The following is a 16,988-nucleotide window of genomic DNA, read 5'->3' as shown; positions in this document are numbered from 1 at the left end:
TCTCCCTTTTTACTTCCTTTTGGATAAACAGACATATTAGGCAAGCATTTTGGAGCTTTCACCTAAATAACTACAGGTGGTGAGATAAGCTGCACAATATAATTGACCTTTCAGTATATAGTTGCACACACACCATCTATTTAGCAAATGCCCTTGTTATCAACAGCAGCCTTTTAAACTCACCTGAGCTAACAGGTATGTGCGCTGGTTACTCTGCTGCGCTTAAAATTTCTTTTTTGGTTTGCTACAATGCCTTTTCTGAAACGTTGTCTCCTTCTGCTGGAACACTGACTTCTTTCATTTAATGCCTGCAGACTATAAAAGAGAACCCAACCCAAAAAGTTTGGTTGATTAGTCTGTGGCATTCTGTTAAACTGTTGCTTATGGCGGTCTCTGTGAGCTTCTCAGCGACATTCAGCCAGCCAGGTATCCTGCCTGCAGTAGATGGAATGTGGCAATGGAACGCTGGCTGCGCGTGTCATAATAGGCTCTGAGCCTTTATATACCTGTGCACAGCAGCAGCCACCTTCAGTCTGCTGCTGGACAGCCAGCAGCAGCAGCAGCAGGAGAGGTATGTAATCAGGAGCCCTCCTGCTAAGGGTAGACAGCTGCTCGTTCCACCCCACCCCCCGCCTTAATTGGTTCTCCTCCCTTCCAACGGTGTTGAGGCGGGTGGGAACAGCAGGGGGTGAAGGTGCTGTGTTTAAAGAGGTGGAGTTATGCAGATCTAAAACGCGTGGATTGCAGCAGCAGCAAGCCGAAAAGTGCAGGCATGTAAGGGATCTAGAGGTTGACAACATGTCTTCTTAACGGGAGTCCAGGAGCTCATCTCCACAAATGGACTTTTCAGGATCCTTGGGTGGCTCCGTAGTTTGAAACCAATTCTGGTTATCGCTTCTCGGCCTTTTGGCTAAGATCAAGTGTAGTATCTGTTCTTATCAGTTTAATATCTGATACGTCCCCTATCTGGGGACCATATATTAAATGGATTTTTAGAACAGGGAGATGGAAAAAGAGCTTGCTCTGTCCACTCCACGCATTGACCTGGTATTGCAGTATCTCCAGGACCGGTGCACCCCTTCTTTAATGCAGTTTCTAAAATCAGAAAGAATTGAATTCAATGTTTTTTGTTCATTTTGCTTGTTTGTCGGATTTTGGGATGGACTCTTTGGCTTTGCTTTTCTTCTCCTCATTGGATTTTTCATGTTCAAAGTTGCAGAAGCCAGATTACAAGCTCATTTTGGTTCAACTTCAGCAACTGTGCATTGCATTGCCATGTAATGTGATGCAATGCTATCTTTCTAGCTCTCCCTTTTTACTTCCTTTTGGATAAACAGACATATTAGGCAAGCATTTTGGAGCTTTCACCTAAATAACTACAGGTGGTGAGATAAGCTGCACAATATAATTGACCTTTCAGTATATTGTTGCACACACACCATCTATTTAGCAAATGCCCTTGTTATCAACAGCAGCCTTTTAAACTCACCTGAGCTAACAGGTATGTGCGCTGGTTACTCTGCTGCGCTTAAAATTTCTTTTTTGGTTTGCTACAATGCCTTTTCTGAAACGTTGTCTCCTTCTGCTGGAACACTGACTTCTTTCATTTAATGCCTGCAGACTATAAAAGAGAACCCAACCCAAAAAGTTTGGTTGATTAGTCTGTGGCATTCTGTTAAACTGTTGCTTATGGCGGTCTCTGTGAGCTTCTCAGCGACATTCAGCCAGCCAGGTATACTGCCTGCAGTAGATGGAATGTGGCAATGGAACGCTGGCTGCGCGTGTCATAATAGGCTCTGAGCCTTTATATACCTGTGGACAGCAGCAGCCACCTTCAGTCTGCTGCTGGACAGCCAGCAGCAGCAGCAGCAGGAGAGGTATGTAATCAGGAGCCCTCCTGCTAAGGGTAGACAGCTGCTCGTTCCACCCCACCCCCCGCCTTAATTGGTTCTCCTCCCTTCCAACGGTGTTGAGGCGGGTGGGAACAGCAGGGGGTGAAGGTGCTGTGTTTAAAGAGGTGGAGTTATGCAGATCTAAAACGCGTGGATTGCAGCAGCAGCAAGCCGAAAAGTGCAGGCATGTAAGGGATCTAGAGGTTGACAACATGTCTTCTTAACGGGAGTCCAGGAGCTCATCTCCACAAATGGACTTTTCAGGATCCTTGGGTGGCTCCGTAGTTTGAAACCAATTCTGGTTATCGCTTCTCGGCCTTTTGGCTAAGATCAAGTGTAGTATCTGTTCTTATCAGTTTAATATCTGATACGTCCCCTATCTGGGGACCATATATTAAATGGATTTTTAGAACAGGGAGATGGAAAAAGAGCTTGCTCTGTCCACTCCACGCATTGACCTGGTATTGCAGTATCTCCAGGACCGGTGCACCCCTTCTTTAATGCAGTTTCTAAAATCAGAAAGAATTGAATTCAATGTTTTTTGTTCATTTTGCTTGTTTGTCGGATTTTGGGATGGACTCTTTGGCTTTGCTTTTCTTCTCCTCATTGGATTTTTCATGTTCAAAGTTGCAGAAGCCAGATTACAAGCTCATTTTGGTTCAACTTCAGCAACTGTGCATTGCATTGCCATGTAATGTGATGCAATGCTATCTTTCTAGCTCTCCCTTTTTACTTCCTTTTGGATAAACAGACATATTAGGCAAGCATTTTGGAGCTTTCACCTAAATAACTACAGGTGGTGAGATAAGCTGCACAATATAATTGACCTTTCAGTATATAGTTGCACACACACCATCTATTTAGCAAATGCCCTTGTTATCAACAGCAGCCTTTTAAACTCACCTGAGCTAACAGGTATGTGCGCTGGTTACTCTGCTGCGCTTAAAATTTCTTTTTTGGTTTGCTACAATGCCTTTTCTGAAACGTTGTCTCCTTCTGCTGGAACACTGACTTCTTTCATTTAATGCCTGCAGACTATAAAAGAGAACCCAACCCAAAAAGTTTGGTTGATTAGTCTGTGGCATTCTGTTAAACTGTTGCTTATGGCGGTCTCTGTGAGCTTCTCAGCGACATTCAGCCAGCCAGGTATCCTGCCTGCAGTAGATGGAATGTGGCAATGGAACGCTGGCTGCGCGTGTCATAATAGGCTCTGAGCCTTTATATACCTGTGCACAGCAGCAGCCACCTTCAGTCTGCTGCTGGACAGCCAGCAGCAGCAGCAGCAGGAGAGGTATGTAATCAGGAGCCCTCCTGCTAAGGGTAGACAGCTGCTCGTTCCACCCCACCCCCCGCCTTAATTGGTTCTCCTCCCTTCCAACGGTGTTGAGGCGGGTGGGAACAGCAGGGGGTGAAGGTGCTGTGTTTAAAGAGGTGGAGTTATGCAGATCTAAAACGCGTGGATTGCAGCAGCAGCAAGCCGAAAAGTGCAGGCATGTAAGGGATCTAGAGGTTGACAACATGTCTTCTTAACGGGAGTCCAGGAGCTCATCTCCACAAATGGACTTTTCAGGATCCTTGGGTGGCTCCGTAGTTTGAAACCAATTCTGGTTATCGCTTCTCGGCCTTTTGGCTAAGATCAAGTGTAGTATCTGTTCTTATCAGTTTAATATCTGATACGTCCCCTATCTGGGGACCATATATTAAATGGATTTTTAGAACAGGGAGATGGAAAAAGAGCTTGCTCTGTCCACTCCACGCATTGACCTGGTATTGCAGTATCTCCAGGACCGGTGCACCCCTTCTTTAATGCAGTTTCTAAAATCAGAAAGAATTGAATTCAATGTTTTTTGTTCATTTTGCTTGTTTGTCGGATTTTGGGATGGACTCTTTGGCTTTGCTTTTCTTCTCCTCATTGGATTTTTCATGTTCAAAGTTGCAGAAGCCAGATTACAAGCTCATTTTGGTTCAACTTCAGCAACTGTGCATTGCATTGCCATGTAATGTGATGCAATGCTATCTTTCTAGCTCTCCCTTTTTACTTCCTTTTGGATAAACAGACATATTAGGCAAGCATTTTGGAGCTTTCACCTAAATAACTACAGGTGGTGAGATAAGCTGCACAATATAATTGACCTTTCAGTATATTGTTGCACACACACCATCTATTTAGCAAATGCCCTTGTTATCAACAGCAGCCTTTTAAACTCACCTGAGCTAACAGGTATGTGCGCTGGTTACTCTGCTGCGCTTAAAATTTCTTTTTTGGTTTGCTACAATGCCTTTTCTGAAACGTTGTCTCCTTCTGCTGGAACACTGACTTCTTTCATTTAATGCCTGCAGACTATAAAAGAGAACCCAACCCAAAAAGTTTGGTTGATTAGTCTGTGGCATTCTGTTAAACTGTTGCTTATGGCGGTCTCTGTGAGCTTCTCAGCGACATTCAGCCAGCCAGGTATACTGCCTGCAGTAGATGGAATGTGGCAATGGAACGCTGGCTGCGCGTGTCATAATAGGCTCTGAGCCTTTATATACCTGTGGACAGCAGCAGCCACCTTCAGTCTGCTGCTGGACAGCCAGCAGCAGCAGCAGCAGGAGAGGTATGTAATCAGGAGCCCTCCTGCTAAGGGTAGACAGCTGCTCGTTCCACCCCACCCCCCGCCTTAATTGGTTCTCCTCCCTTCCAACGGTGTTGAGGCGGGTGGGAACAGCAGGGGGTGAAGGTGCTGTGTTTAAAGAGGTGGAGTTATGCAGATCTAAAACGCGTGGATTGCAGCAGCAGCAAGCCGAAAAGTGCAGGCATGTAAGGGATCTAGAGGTTGACAACATGTCTTCTTAACGGGAGTCCAGGAGCTCATCTCCACAAATGGACTTTTCAGGATCCTTGGGTGGCTCCGTAGTTTGAAACCAATTCTGGTTATCGCTTCTCGGCCTTTTGGCTAAGATCAAGTGTAGTATCTGTTCTTATCAGTTTAATATCTGATACGTCCCCTATCTGGGGACCATATATTAAATGGATTTTTAGAACAGGGAGATGGAAAAAGAGCTTGCTCTGTCCACTCCACGCATTGACCTGGTATTGCAGTATCTCCAGGACCGGTGCACCCCTTCTTTAATGCAGTTTCTAAAATCAGAAAGAATTGAATTCAATGTTTTTTGTTCATTTTGCTTGTTTGTCGGATTTTGGGATGGACTCTTTGGCTTTGCTTTTCTTCTCCTCATTGGATTTTTCATGTTCAAAGTTGCAGAAGCCAGATTACAAGCTCATTTTGGTTCAACTTCAGCAACTGTGCATTGCATTGCCATGTAATGTGATGCAATGCTATCTTTCTAGCTCTCCCTTTTTACTTCCTTTTGGATAAACAGACATATTAGGCAAGCATTTTGGAGCTTTCACCTAAATAACTACAGGTGGTGAGATAAGCTGCACAATATAATTGACCTTTCAGTATATAGTTGCACACACACCATCTATTTAGCAAATGCCCTTGTTATCAACAGCAGCCTTTTAAACTCACCTGAGCTAACAGGTATGTGCGCTGGTTACTCTGCTGCGCTTAAAATTTCTTTTTTGGTTTGCTACAATGCCTTTTCTGAAACGTTGTCTCCTTCTGCTGGAACACTGACTTCTTTCATTTAATGCCTGCAGACTATAAAAGAGAACCCAACCCAAAAAGTTTGGTTGATTAGTCTGTGGCATTCTGTTAAACTGTTGCTTATGGCGGTCTCTGTGAGCTTCTCAGCGACATTCAGCCAGCCAGGTATCCTGCCTGCAGTAGATGGAATGTGGCAATGGAACGCTGGCTGCGCGTGTCATAATAGGCTCTGAGCCTTTATATACCTGTGCACAGCAGCAGCCACCTTCAGTCTGCTGCTGGACAGCCAGCAGCAGCAGCAGCAGGAGAGGTATGTAATCAGGAGCCCTCCTGCTAAGGGTAGACAGCTGCTCGTTCCACCCCACCCCCCGCCTTAATTGGTTCTCCTCCCTTCCAACGGTGTTGAGGCGGGTGGGAACAGCAGGGGGTGAAGGTGCTGTGTTTAAAGAGGTGGAGTTATGCAGATCTAAAACGCGTGGATTGCAGCAGCAGCAAGCCGAAAAGTGCAGGCATGTAAGGGATCTAGAGGTTGACAACATGTCTTCTTAACGGGAGTCCAGGAGCTCATCTCCACAAATGGACTTTTCAGGATCCTTGGGTGGCTCCGTAGTTTGAAACCAATTCTGGTTATCGCTTCTCGGCCTTTTGGCTAAGATCAAGTGTAGTATCTGTTCTTATCAGTTTAATATCTGATACGTCCCCTATCTGGGGACCATATATTAAATGGATTTTTAGAACAGGGAGATGGAAAAAGAGCTTGCTCTGTCCACTCCACGCATTGACCTGGTATTGCAGTATCTCCAGGACCGGTGCACCCCTTCTTTAATGCAGTTTCTAAAATCAGAAAGAATTGAATTCAATGTTTTTTGTTCATTTTGCTTGTTTGTCGGATTTTGGGATGGACTCTTTGGCTTTGCTTTTCTTCTCCTCATTGGATTTTTCATGTTCAAAGTTGCAGAAGCCAGATTACAAGCTCATTTTGGTTCAACTTCAGCAACTGTGCATTGCATTGCCATGTAATGTGATGCAATGCTATCTTTCTAGCTCTCCCTTTTTACTTCCTTTTGGATAAACAGACATATTAGGCAAGCATTTTGGAGCTTTCACCTAAATAACTACAGGTGGTGAGATAAGCTGCACAATATAATTGACCTTTCAGTATATTGTTGCACACACACCATCTATTTAGCAAATGCCCTTGTTATCAACAGCAGCCTTTTAAACTCACCTGAGCTAACAGGTATGTGCGCTGGTTACTCTGCTGCGCTTAAAATTTCTTTTTTGGTTTGCTACAATGCCTTTTCTGAAACGTTGTCTCCTTCTGCTGGAACACTGACTTCTTTCATTTAATGCCTGCAGACTATAAAAGAGAACCCAACCCAAAAAGTTTGGTTGATTAGTCTGTGGCATTCTGTTAAACTGTTGCTTATGGCGGTCTCTGTGAGCTTCTCAGCGACATTCAGCCAGCCAGGTATCCTGCCTGCAGTAGATGGAATGTGGCAATGGAACGCTGGCTGCGCGTGTCATAATAGGCTCTGAGCCTTTATATACCTGTGCACAGCAGCAGCCACCTTCAGTCTGCTGCTGGACAGCCAGCAGCAGCAGCAGCAGGAGAGGTATGTAATCAGGAGCCCTCCTGCTAAGGGTAGACAGCTGCTCGTTCCACCCCACCCCCCGCCTTAATTGGTTCTCCTCCCTTCCAACGGTGTTGAGGCGGGTGGGAACAGCAGGGGGTGAAGGTGCTGTGTTTAAAGAGGTGGAGTTATGCAGATCTAAAACGCGTGGATTGCAGCAGCAGCAAGCCGAAAAGTGCAGGCATGTAAGGGATCTAGAGGTTGACAACATGTCTTCTTAACGGGAGTCCAGGAGCTCATCTCCACAAATGGACTTTTCAGGATCCTTGGGTGGCTCCGTAGTTTGAAACCAATTCTGGTTATCGCTTCTCGGCCTTTTGGCTAAGATCAAGTGTAGTATCTGTTCTTATCAGTTTAATATCTGATACGTCCCCTATCTGGGGACCATATATTAAATGGATTTTTAGAACAGGGAGATGGAAAAAGAGCTTGCTCTGTCCACTCCACGCATTGACCTGGTATTGCAGTATCTCCAGGACCGGTGCACCCCTTCTTTAATGCAGTTTCTAAAATCAGAAAGAATTGAATTCAATGTTTTTTGTTCATTTTGCTTGTTTGTCGGATTTTGGGATGGACTCTTTGGCTTTGCTTTTCTTCTCCTCATTGGATTTTTCATGTTCAAAGTTGCAGAAGCCAGATTACAAGCTCATTTTGGTTCAACTTCAGCAATTGTGCATTGCATTGCCATGTAATGTGATGCAATGCTATCTTTCTAGCTCTCCCTTTTTACTTCCTTTTGGATAAACAGACATATTAGGCAAGCATTTTGGAGCTTTCACCTAAATAACTACAGGTGGTGAGATAAGCTGCACAATATAATTGACCTTTCAGTATATTGTTGCACACACACCATCTATTTAGCAAATGCCCTTGTTATCAACAGCAGCCTTTTAAACTCACCTGAGCTAACAGGTATGTGCGCTGGTTACTCTGCTGCGCTTAAAATTTCTTTTTTGGTTTGCTACAATGCCTTTTCTGAAACGTTGTCTCCTTCTGCTGGAACACTGACTTCTTTCATTTAATGCCTGCAGACTATAAAAGAGAACCCAACCCAAAAAGTTTGGTTGATTAGTCTGTGGCATTCTGTTAAACTGTTGCTTATGGCGGTCTCTGTGAGCTTCTCAGCGACATTCAGCCAGCCAGGTATCCTGCCTGCAGTAGATGGAATGTGGCAATGGAACGCTGGCTGCGCGTGTCATAATAGGCTCTGAGCCTTTATATACCTGTGCACAGCAGCAGCCACCTTCAGTCTGCTGCTGGACAGCCAGCAGCAGCAGCAGCAGGAGAGGTATGTAATCAGGAGCCCTCCTGCTAAGGGTAGACAGCTGCTCGTTCCACCCCACCCCCCGCCTTAATTGGTTCTCCTCCCTTCCAACGGTGTTGAGGCGGGTGGGAACAGCAGGGGGTGAAGGTGCTGTGTTTAAAGAGGTGGAGTTATGCAGATCTAAAACGCGTGGATTGCAGCAGCAGCAAGCCGAAAAGTGCAGGCATGTAAGGGATCTAGAGGTTGAGAACATGTCTTCTTAACGGGAGTCCAGGAGCTCATCTCCACAAATGGACTTTTCAGGATCCTTGGGTGGCTCCGTAGTTTGAAACCAATTCTGGTTATCGCTTCTCGGCCTTTTGGCTAAGATCAAGTGTAGTATCTGTTCTTATCAGTTTAATATCTGATACGTCCCCTATCTGGGGACCATATATTAAATGGATTTTTAGAACAGGGAGATGGAAAAAGAGCTTGCTCTGTCCACTCCACGCATTGACCTGGTATTGCAGTATCTCCAGGACCGGTGCACCCCTTCTTTAATGCAGTTTCTAAAATCAGAAAGAATTGAATTCAATGTTTTTTGTTCATTTTGCTTGTTTGTCGGATTTTGGGATGGACTCTTTGGCTTTGCTTTTCTTCTCCTCATTGGATTTTTCATGTTCAAAGTTGCAGAAGCCAGATTACAAGCTCATTTTGGTTCAACTTCAGCAACTGTGCATTGCATTGCCATGTAATGTGATGCAATGCTATCTTTCTAGCTCTCCCTTTTTACTTCCTTTTGGATAAACAGACATATTAGGCAAGCATTTTGGAGCTTTCACCTAAATAACTACAGGTGGTGAGATAAGCTGCACAATATAATTGACCTTTCAGTATATTGTTGCACACACACCATCTATTTAGCAAATGCCCTTGTTATCAACAGCAGCCTTTTAAACTCACCTGAGCTAACAGGTATGTGCGCTGGTTACTCTGCTGCGCTTAAAATTTCTTTTTTGGTTTGCTACAATGCCTTTTCTGAAACGTTGTCTCCTTCTGCTGGAACACTGACTTCTTTCATTTAATGCCTGCAGACTATAAAAGAGAACCCAACCCAAAAAGTTTGGTTGATTAGTCTGTGGCATTCTGTTAAACTGTTGCTTATGGCGGTCTCTGTGAGCTTCTCAGCGACATTCAGCCAGCCAGGTATCCTGCCTGCAGTAGATGGAATGTGGCAATGGAACGCTGGCTGCGCGTGTCATAATAGGCTCTGAGCCTTTATATACCTGTGCACAGCAGCAGCCACCTTCAGTCTGCTGCTGGACAGCCAGCAGCAGCAGCAGCAGGAGAGGTATGTAATCAGGAGCCCTCCTGCTAAGGGTAGACAGCTGCTCGTTCCACCCCACCCCCCGCCTTAATTGGTTCTCCTCCCTTCCAACGGTGTTGAGGCGGGTGGGAACAGCAGGGGGTGAAGGTGCTGTGTTTAAAGAGGTGGAGTTATGCAGATCTAAAACGCGTGGATTGCAGCAGCAGCAAGCCGAAAAGTGCAGGCATGTAAGGGATCTAGAGGTTGAGAACATGTCTTCTTAACGGGAGTCCAGGAGCTCATCTCCACAAATGGACTTTTCAGGATCCTTGGGTGGCTCCGTAGTTTGAAACCAATTCTGGTTATCGCTTCTCGGCCTTTTGGCTAAGATCAAGTGTAGTATCTGTTCTTATCAGTTTAATATCTGATACGTCCCCTATCTGGGGACCATATATTAAATGGATTTTTAGAACAGGGAGATGGAAAAAGAGCTTGCTCTGTCCACTCCACGCATTGACCTGGTATTGCAGTATCTCCAGGACCGGTGCACCCCTTCTTTAATGCAGTTTCTAAAATCAGAAAGAATTGAATTCAATGTTTTTTGTTCATTTTGCTTGTTTGTCGGATTTTGGGATGGACTCTTTGGCTTTGCTTTTCTTCTCCTCATTGGATTTTTCATGTTCAAAGTTGCAGAAGCCAGATTACAAGCTCATTTTGGTTCAACTTCAGCAACTGTGCATTGCATTGCCATGTAATGTGATGCAATGCTATCTTTCTAGCTCTCCCTTTTTACTTCCTTTTGGATAAACAGACATATTAGGCAAGCATTTTGGAGCTTTCACCTAAATAACTACAGGTGGTGAGATAAGCTGCACAATATAATTGACCTTTCAGTATATTGTTGCACACACACCATCTATTTAGCAAATGCCCTTGTTATCAACAGCAGCCTTTTAAACTCACCTGAGCTAACAGGTATGTGCGCTGGTTACTCTGCTGCGCTTAAAATTTCTTTTTTGGTTTGCTACAATGCCTTTTCTGAAACGTTGTCTCCTTCTGCTGGAACACTGACTTCTTTCATTTAATGCCTGCAGACTATAAAAGAGAACCCAACCCAAAAAGTTTGGTTGATTAGTCTGTGGCATTCTGTTAAACTGTTGCTTATGGCGGTCTCTGTGAGCTTCTCAGCGACATTCAGCCAGCCAGGTATCCTGCCTGCAGTAGATGGAATGTGGCAATGGAACGCTGGCTGCGCGTGTCATAATAGGCTCTGAGCCTTTATATACCTGTGCACAGCAGCAGCCACCTTCAGTCTGCTGCTGGACAGCCAGCAGCAGCAGCAGCAGGAGAGGTATGTAATCAGGAGCCCTCCTGCTAAGGGTAGACAGCTGCTCGTTCCACCCCACCCCCCGCCTTAATTGGTTCTCCTCCCTTCCAACGGTGTTGAGGCGGGTGGGAACAGCAGGGGGTGAAGGTGCTGTGTTTAAAGAGGTGGAGTTATGCAGATCTAAAACGCGTGGATTGCAGCAGCAGCAAGCCGAAAAGTGCAGGCATGTAAGGGATCTAGAGGTTGACAACATGTCTTCTTAACGGGAGTCCAGGAGCTCATCTCCACAAATGGACTTTTCAGGATCCTTGGGTGGCTCCGTAGTTTGAAACCAATTCTGGTTATCGCTTCTCGGCCTTTTGGCTAAGATCAAGTGTAGTATCTGTTCTTATCAGTTTAATATCTGATACGTCCCCTATCTGGGGACCATATATTAAATGGATTTTTAGAGCAGGGAGATGGAAAAAGAGCTTGCTCTGTCCACTCCACGCATTGACCTGGTATTGCAGTATCTCCAGGACCGGTGCACCCCTTCTTTAATGCAGTTTCTAAAATCAGAAAGAATTGAATTCAATGTTTTTTGTTCATTTTGCTTGTTTGTCGGATTTTGGGATGGACTCTTTGGCTTTGCTTTTCTTCTCCTCATTGGATTTTTCATGTTCAAAGTTGCAGAAGCCAGATTACAAGCTCATTTTGGTTCAACTTCAGCAACTGTGCATTGCATTGCCATGTAATGTGATGCAATGCTATCTTTCTAGCTCTCCCTTTTTACTTCCTTTTGGATAAACAGACATATTAGGCAAGCATTTTGGAGCTTTCACCTAAATAACTACAGGTGGTGAGATAAGCTGCACAATATAATTGACCTTTCAGTATATTGTTGCACACACACCATCTATTTAGCAAATGCCCTTGTTATCAACAGCAGCCTTTTAAACTCACCTGAGCTAACAGGTATGTGCGCTGGTTACTCTGCTGCGCTTAAAATTTCTTTTTTGGTTTGCTACAATGCCTTTTCTGAAACGTTGTCTCCTTCTGCTGGAACACTGACTTCTTTCATTTAATGCCTGCAGACTATAAAAGAGAACCCAACCCAAAAAGTTTGGTTGATTAGTCTGTGGCATTCTGTTAAACTGTTGCTTATGGCGGTCTCTGTGAGCTTCTCAGCGACATTCAGCCAGCCAGGTATCCTGCCTGCAGTAGATGGAATGTGGCAATGGAACGCTGGCTGCGCGTGTCATAATAGGCTCTGAGCCTTTATATACCTGTGCACAGCAGCAGCCACCTTCAGTCTGCTGCTGGACAGCCAGCAGCAGCAGCAGCAGGAGAGGTATGTAATCAGGAGCCCTCCTGCTAAGGGTAGACAGCTGCTCGTTCCACCCCACCCCCCGCCTTAATTGGTTCTCCTCCCTTCCAACGGTGTTGAGGCGGGTGGGAACAGCAGGGGGTGAAGGTGCTGTGTTTAAAGAGGTGGAGTTATGCAGATCTAAAACGCGTGGATTGCAGCAGCAGCAAGCCGAAAAGTGCAGGCATGTAAGGGATCTAGAGGTTGACAACATGTCTTCTTAACGGGAGTCCAGGAGCTCATCTCCACAAATGGACTTTTCAGGATCCTTGGGTGGCTCCGTAGTTTGAAACCAATTCTGGTTATCGCTTCTCGGCCTTTTGGCTAAGATCAAGTGTAGTATCTGTTCTTATCAGTTTAATATCTGATACGTCCCCTATCTGGGGACCATATATTAAATGGATTTTTAGAACAGGGAGATGGAAAAAGAGCTTGCTCTGTCCACTCCACGCATTGACCTGGTATTGCAGTATCTCCAGGACCGGTGCACCCCTTCTTTAATGCAGTTTCTAAAATCAGAAAGAATTGAATTCAATGTTTTTTGTTCATTTTGCTTGTTTGTCGGATTTTGGGATGGACTCTTTGGCTTTGCTTTTCTTCTCCTCATTGGATTTTTCATGTTCAAAGTTGCAGAAGCCAGATTACAAGCTCATTTTGGTTCAACTTCAGCAACTGTGCATTGCATTGCCATGTAATGTGATGCAATGCTATCTTTCTAGCTCTCCCTTTTTACTTCCTTTTGGATAAACAGACATATTAGGCAAGCATTTTGGAGCTTTCACCTAAATAACTACAGGTGGTGAGATAAGCTGCACAATATAATTGACCTTTCAGTATATTGTTGCACACACACCATCTATTTAGCAAATGCCCTTGTTATCAACAGCAGCCTTTTAAACTCACCTGAGCTAACAGGTATGTGCGCTGGTTACTCTGCTGCGCTTAAAATTTCTTTTTTGGTTTGCTACAATGCCTTTTCTGAAACGTTGTCTCCTTCTGCTGGAACACTGACTTCTTTCATTTAATGCCTGCAGACTATAAAAGAGAACCCAACCCAAAAAGTTTGGTTGATTAGTCTGTGGCATTCTGTTAAACTGTTGCTTATGGCGGTCTCTGTGAGCTTCTCAGCGACATTCAGCCAGCCAGGTATCCTGCCTGCAGTAGATGGAATGTGGCAATGGAACGCTGGCTGCGCGTGTCATAATAGGCTCTGAGCCTTTATATACCTGTGCACAGCAGCAGCCACCTTCAGTCTGCTGCTGGACAGCCAGCAGCAGCAGCAGCAGGAGAGGTATGTAATCAGGAGCCCTCCTGCTAAGGGTAGACAGCTGCTCGTTCCACCCCACCCCCCGCCTTAATTGGTTCTCCTCCCTTCCAACGGTGTTGAGGCGGGTGGGAACAGCAGGGGGTGAAGGTGCTGTGTTTAAAGAGGTGGAGTTATGCAGATCTAAAACGCGTGGATTGCAGCAGCAGCAAGCCGAAAAGTGCAGGCATGTAAGGGATCTAGAGGTTGACAACATGTCTTCTTAACGGGAGTCCAGGAGCTCATCTCCACAAATGGACTTTTCAGGATCCTTGGGTGGCTCCGTAGTTTGAAACCAATTCTGGTTATCGCTTCTCGGCCTTTTGGCTAAGATCAAGTGTAGTATCTGTTCTTATCAGTTTAATATCTGATACGTCCCCTATCTGGGGACCATATATTAAATGGATTTTTAGAACAGGGAGATGGAAAAAGAGCTTGCTCTGTCCACTCCACGCATTGACCTGGTATTGCAGTATCTCCAGGACCGGTGCACCCCTTCTTTAATGCAGTTTCTAAAATCAGAAAGAATTGAATTCAATGTTTTTTGTTCATTTTGCTTGTTTGTCGGATTTTGGGATGGACTCTTTGGCTTTGCTTTTCTTCTCCTCATTGGATTTTTCATGTTCAAAGTTGCAGAAGCCAGATTACAAGCTCATTTTGGTTCAACTTCAGCAACTGTGCATTGCATTGCCATGTAATGTGATGCAATGCTATCTTTCTAGCTCTCCCTTTTTACTTCCTTTTGGATAAACAGACATATTAGGCAAGCATTTTGGAGCTTTCACCTAAATAACTACAGGTGGTGAGATAAGCTGCACAATATAATTGACCTTTCAGTATATTGTTGCACACACACCATCTATTTAGCAAATGCCCTTGTTATCAACAGCAGCCTTTTAAACTCACCTGAGCTAACAGGTATGTGCGCTGGTTACTCTGCTGCGCTTAAAATTTCTTTTTTGGTTTGCTACAATGCCTTTTCTGAAACGTTGTCTCCTTCTGCTGGAACACTGACTTCTTTCATTTAATGCCTGCAGACTATAAAAGAGAACCCAACCCAAAAAGTTTGGTTGATTAGTCTGTGGCATTCTGTTAAACTGTTGCTTATGGCGATCTCTGTGAGCTTCAAAGCGACATTCAGCCAGCCAGGTATCCTGCCTGCAGTAGATGGAATGTGGCAATGGAACGCTGGCTGCGCGTGTCATAATAGGCTCTGAGCCTTTATATACCTGTGCACAGCAGCAGCCACCTTCAGTCTGCTGCTGGACAGCCAGCAGCAGCAGGAGAGGTATGTAATCAGGAGCCCTCCTGCTAAGGGTAGACAGCTGCTCGTTCCACCCCACCCCCCGCCTTAATTGGTTCTCCTCCCTTCCAACGGTGTTGAGGCGGGTGGGAACAGCAGGGGGTGAAGGTGCTGTGTTTAAAGAGGTGGAGTTATGCAGATCTAAAACGCGTGGATTGCAGCAGCAGCAAGCCGAAAAGTGCAGGCATGTAAGGGATCTAGAGGTTGACAACATGTCTTCTTAACGGGAGTCCAGGAGTTCATCTCCACAAATGGACTTTTCAGGATCCTTGGGTGGCTCCGTAGTTTGAAACCAATTCTGGTTATCGCTTCTCGGCCTTTTGGCTAAGATCAAGTGTAGTATCTGTTCTTATCAGTTTAATATCTGATACGTCCCCTATCTGGGGACCATATATTAAATGGATTTTTAGAACAGGGAGATGGAAAAAGAGCTTGCTCTGTCCACTCCACGCATTGACCTGGTATTGCAGTATCTCCAGGACCGGTGCACCCCTTCTTTAATGCAGTTTCTAAAATCAGAAAGAATTGAATTCAATGTTTTTTGTTCATTTTGCTTGTTTGTCGGATTTTGGGATGGACTCTTTGGCTTTGCTTTTCTTCTCCTCATTGGATTTTTCATGTTCAAAGTTGCAGAAGCCAGATTACAAGCTCATTTTGGTTCAACTTCAGCAACTGTGCATTGCATTGCCATGTAATGTGATGCAATGCTATCTTTCTAGCTCTCCCTTTTTACTTCCTTTTGGATAAACAGACATATTAGGCAAGCATTTTGGAGCTTTCACCTAAATAACTACAGGTGGTGAGATAAGCTGCACAATATAATTGACCTTTCAGTATATTGTTGCACACACACCATCTATTTAGCAAATGCCCTTGTTATCAACAGCAGCCTTTTAAACTCACCTGAGCTAACAGGTATGTGCGCTGGTTACTCTGCTGCGCTTAAAATTTCTTTTTTGGTTTGCTACAATGCCTTTTCTGAAACGTTGTCTCCTTCTGCTGGAACACTGACTTCTTTCATTTAATGCCTGCAGACTATAAAAGAGAACCCAACCCAAAAAGTTTGGTTGATTAGTCTGTGGCATTCTGTTAAACTGTTGCTTATGGCGGTCTCTGTGAGCTTCTCAGCGACATTCAGCCAGCCAGGTATCCTGCCTGCAGTAGATGGAATGTGGCAATGGAACGCTGGCTGCGCGTGTCATAATAGGCTCTGAGCCTTTATATACCTGTGCACAGCAGCAGCCACCTTCAGTCTGCTGCTGGACAGCCAGCAGCAGCAGCAGCAGGAGAGGTATGTAATCAGGAGCCCTCCTGCTAAGGGTAGACAGCTGCTCGTTCCACCCCACCCCCCGCCTTAATTGGTTCTCCTCCCTTCCAACGGTGTTGAGGCGGGTGGGAACAGCAGGGGGTGAAGGTGCTGTGTTTAAAGAGGTGGAGTTATGCAGATCTAAAACGCGTGGATTGCAGCAGCAGCAAGCCGAAAAGTGCAGGCATGTAAGGGATCTAGAGGTTGACAACATGTCTTCTTAACGGGAGTCCAGGAGCTCATCTCCACAAATGGACTTTTCAGGATCCTTGGGTGGCTCCGTAGTTTGAAACCAATTCTGGTTATCGCTTCTCGGCCTTTTGGCTAAGATCAAGTGTAGTATCTGTTCTTATCAGTTTAATATCTGATACGTCCCCTATCTGGGGACCATATATTAAATGGATTTTTAGAACAGGGAGATGGAAAAAGAGCTTGCTCTGTCCACTCCACGCATTGACCTGGTATTGCAGTATCTCCAGGACCGGTGCACCCCTTCTTTAATGCAGTTTCTAAAATCAGAAAGAATTGAATTCAATGTTTTTTGTTCATTTTGCTTGTTTGTCGGATTTTGGGATGGACTCTTTGGCTTTGCTTTTCTTCTCCTCATTGGATTTTTCATGTTCAAAGTTGCAGAAGCCAGATTACAAGCTCATTTTGGTTCAACTTCAGCAACTGTGCATTGCATTGCCATGTAATGTGATGCAATGCTATCTTTCTAGCTCTCCCTTTTTACTTC

The 16,988-nt window shown here is 44.9% G+C and overlaps 13 non-coding genes across 13 annotated transcripts; all 13 read left to right on the top strand.

Annotated features, from left to right (window-relative positions):
- The first annotated feature begins 890 nt into the window (after positions 1 to 890).
- LOC141234679 (U2 spliceosomal RNA) lies at positions 891 to 1,081 on the top strand. The gene has a single exon (XR_012300586.1). It is a non-coding gene; the product is annotated as a U2 spliceosomal RNA (small nuclear RNA).
- A 1,115-nt stretch (positions 1,082 to 2,196) lies between these two features.
- On the top strand, positions 2,197 to 2,387 carry LOC141234678 (U2 spliceosomal RNA). Its single transcript, XR_012300585.1, has one exon. It is a non-coding gene; the product is annotated as a U2 spliceosomal RNA (small nuclear RNA).
- Positions 2,388 to 3,502: 1,115 nt separating this feature from the next.
- Positions 3,503 to 3,693, top strand: LOC141234677 (U2 spliceosomal RNA). The gene has a single exon (XR_012300584.1). It is a non-coding gene; the product is annotated as a U2 spliceosomal RNA (small nuclear RNA).
- Positions 3,694 to 4,808: 1,115 nt separating this feature from the next.
- Positions 4,809 to 4,999, top strand: LOC141234675 (U2 spliceosomal RNA). Its single transcript, XR_012300582.1, has one exon. It is a non-coding gene; the product is annotated as a U2 spliceosomal RNA (small nuclear RNA).
- Positions 5,000 to 6,114: 1,115 nt separating this feature from the next.
- LOC141234674 (U2 spliceosomal RNA) lies at positions 6,115 to 6,305 on the top strand. Its single transcript, XR_012300581.1, has one exon. It is a non-coding gene; the product is annotated as a U2 spliceosomal RNA (small nuclear RNA).
- A 1,115-nt stretch (positions 6,306 to 7,420) lies between these two features.
- Positions 7,421 to 7,611, top strand: LOC141234673 (U2 spliceosomal RNA). Its single transcript, XR_012300580.1, has one exon. It is a non-coding gene; the product is annotated as a U2 spliceosomal RNA (small nuclear RNA).
- A 1,115-nt stretch (positions 7,612 to 8,726) lies between these two features.
- Positions 8,727 to 8,917, top strand: LOC141234672 (U2 spliceosomal RNA). Its single transcript, XR_012300579.1, has one exon. It is a non-coding gene; the product is annotated as a U2 spliceosomal RNA (small nuclear RNA).
- Positions 8,918 to 10,032: 1,115 nt separating this feature from the next.
- Positions 10,033 to 10,223, top strand: LOC141234671 (U2 spliceosomal RNA). Its single transcript, XR_012300578.1, has one exon. It is a non-coding gene; the product is annotated as a U2 spliceosomal RNA (small nuclear RNA).
- Positions 10,224 to 11,338: 1,115 nt separating this feature from the next.
- LOC141234719 (U2 spliceosomal RNA) lies at positions 11,339 to 11,529 on the top strand. The gene has a single exon (XR_012300623.1). It is a non-coding gene; the product is annotated as a U2 spliceosomal RNA (small nuclear RNA).
- Positions 11,530 to 12,644: 1,115 nt separating this feature from the next.
- Positions 12,645 to 12,835, top strand: LOC141234827 (U2 spliceosomal RNA). The gene has a single exon (XR_012300710.1). It is a non-coding gene; the product is annotated as a U2 spliceosomal RNA (small nuclear RNA).
- A 1,115-nt stretch (positions 12,836 to 13,950) lies between these two features.
- On the top strand, positions 13,951 to 14,141 carry LOC141234826 (U2 spliceosomal RNA). Its single transcript, XR_012300709.1, has one exon. It is a non-coding gene; the product is annotated as a U2 spliceosomal RNA (small nuclear RNA).
- Positions 14,142 to 15,250: 1,109 nt separating this feature from the next.
- On the top strand, positions 15,251 to 15,441 carry LOC141234825 (U2 spliceosomal RNA). The gene has a single exon (XR_012300708.1). It is a non-coding gene; the product is annotated as a U2 spliceosomal RNA (small nuclear RNA).
- Positions 15,442 to 16,556: 1,115 nt separating this feature from the next.
- On the top strand, positions 16,557 to 16,747 carry LOC141234824 (U2 spliceosomal RNA). The gene has a single exon (XR_012300707.1). It is a non-coding gene; the product is annotated as a U2 spliceosomal RNA (small nuclear RNA).
- The last annotated feature ends 241 nt before the right edge of the window (positions 16,748 to 16,988 follow it).

The sequence above is a fragment of the Phyllobates terribilis genome, unplaced genomic scaffold (assembly GCF_046119375.1).
Source record: "Phyllobates terribilis strain yellow unplaced genomic scaffold, ASM4611937v1 Scaffold_639__1_contigs__length_902095, whole genome shotgun sequence".
NCBI classification, from domain to species: Eukaryota; Metazoa; Chordata; class Amphibia; order Anura; family Dendrobatidae; genus Phyllobates; species Phyllobates terribilis.
The sequence above is the reverse complement of the archived record's forward strand: the minus strand, read 5'-3'. Positions and strand labels throughout refer to the sequence as shown.